General features: G+C 34.4%; 1 pseudogene across 1 annotated transcript; it reads right to left on the bottom strand.

The window, feature by feature from the left end:
- Nucleotides 1-527: 527 nt before the first annotated feature.
- On the bottom strand, nt 528-1,851 carry LOC149566017 (ARGOS-like protein pseudogene; annotated as a pseudogene). The gene has a single exon (XR_016362096.1). The product of XR_016362096.1 is annotated as an ARGOS-like protein pseudogene (transcript).
- Between the last annotated feature and the right edge of the window lie 351 nt (nt 1,852-2,202).

Genomic DNA, 2,202 nt, shown 5'->3' with positions numbered 1-2,202 from the left:
AGAAGTCTGGAAGAGTATTACAAGTTGCTTTTTTGATTCACGTAACCGTCTCACTCAGGCTTGGGATTTCACTGTCAAACCAAAAATTTATTATGGTGTTATGTTCGTTTTGAATCGAAGGTTAAGAAAATTTACAGAGTAACAGTTTTATTTTGGTAGTTTCAGACCTGCCAGCATATTTTATTGTAACATATATTCTAAGGATTGAGAATTATTTATTGTAAACATAAAGATCTACCGATTACCTATAATTCAATCTGTCAAATCTATGATTCAGACCTAAAGTTATAAAAATTTTAAGGCATAAAACAGAAGAAACATGCCACAGTTTGAGAGAGAAACAAAGTACACAATGAAAAACAGAAATAAACCATCGCAAAGTAAAATAAGTTCTTTTATCCCTAGTAAATGTTCCTATATTTTGTGTTTAACTAGAACAAATCAAGGAAACGGTTTATTTGCTTCGATTTTTTTATTTACCTCTTCAAATTCCACGCTTAAAAAACTGACTAATCAAACAAGATATGTACAGAACAGAAAATTAATCCTTTTTTATTTCTAACGGATAAGGAAATTCATGCTGAGATTACAATGGAATGGCAGCCGAAAGAACCGTACTTACAACATAAGATCTGCCGTGACGATGGACGGTAAAAGCTCATCTGGAAGAGCTGTTGCATTTTCCTTACTGATAGAAATTATATCAAACAGATGACACTGCCGTGTTTGTGACATTGCCAGGCATGAAAGCCAATACCATGAGCATAACAAATATCACAATAGGAACCAGTAGTAATACCAAAGGCGGTGGCGGCAGAGGCGGCAAAATCAATGGAAGAAACATCAAAGAAACAGTCAGCGAGAACATTACCAATACAGATTGAACACTGTAAGGAAAAACACTATATGACTTTTGCATTTGCGCTTCTCCTATTCTGTAAGGAGCGTTCACCAATGAAGTATTCTGAGAACCATACGCTTTGTTACTGGAATAGTGCTGCATTGAAAGTCTGTAGCAGCATGAATTTCCAGTCGTGGAGACAAATAAATCCTTAGAAATTGGAACAGCTCTGCATCACTTCGCCGTAATAATTTCCAGGTGTAGAGGCCAAAAAAAAAACCTTAGCAATTAGAACAGTGCTGCATTTAAAGATCTCACTGGTATTGATTTCCAGCTGTAAAGGCAAAAAAATCTTAGAAATCGTTGCTTAAGGAAGAATCAAGGTTATTCTGATATAGACATTGAAACGCGGAGGTTCCCGAACCAAAAATTTCAAGCAAAGTCCAGGCGAAGCCTCCAAAAGGGGAAATATTATCGGATCTGGCATCAGACGGTATTCTTCTCCTTAAATTTTCCTCAAGGTGCAATGAATCTTGTACTTAATTTCTTATTACTGAAATAATCTGGACGATTTGCTGCCACACTTTTAGTAAATTGCAAACAACTTTCCTTTTATGGATGCAGCGCTGAAAAAACTCTGATAGACAACAAAAATCTTGAGATATGTACCTGATTGAGAAGGCTGCTGATTTCGATGAAACTTCTGAAGTCACATGAGCAACTGCTGACATTTTCTGACTTCCATTATTACATACTCACAAGTTGAAATTAACACCAGAATTTACCGTAATACTCATCCAAACTGTCAAATTCTGAGCTTGATGGAATCGCAGCGATCAGATGAAGGCCGCTTTAAGATCCGATTTGGAAGCTTTTCAGAGCGATACGACGATTTGTCCATTAAAATCGAAAGTTACAACCCTTCCTCTTCGTCTGCTTTCGATTCAGACGGTTACGGAAATTTCCATGTAAAATATCAGGCGGTCTTTTTTCGCTTTCTTGTTTTGTATATTTGTCGATAACTTTTCAGAAGTAACAACTTTAATTCTAAATTTGACCAACTTGCTTAGTCCCACGTGCTACGTTTGGTAGTTTCTAGGTTATAGGTGGCTCACTGTTGTATACAGCAAGTAATTGTGTAGTTTGTAAACTATGTGAATTATAATTACTATTTTTATCAAGTTTTGTTTTTTTATTTGTTTAGATTAAAATGATTAATTTTTGTGGAGAAATATTTAAAAATCATTTTATATGTTATTATTAAATTTCAAATTTTGTTTAGTGTAAATGGAATTTTTTTATTGTTTAGCATAAGAAAGGTTTTTTTAGGTGTATTGTTTGATTAAGTTTTATTAGTATAA

This window comes from Cupressus sempervirens, chromosome 3 (genome assembly GCF_028749045.1).
Source record: "Cupressus sempervirens isolate cs-2001-9-10 chromosome 3, ASM2874904v1, whole genome shotgun sequence".
NCBI lineage: Eukaryota > Viridiplantae > Streptophyta > Pinopsida > Cupressales > Cupressaceae > Cupressus > Cupressus sempervirens.
Note: the sequence above shows the minus strand (reverse complement) of the source record. Positions and strands in the feature narration are given on the sequence as shown.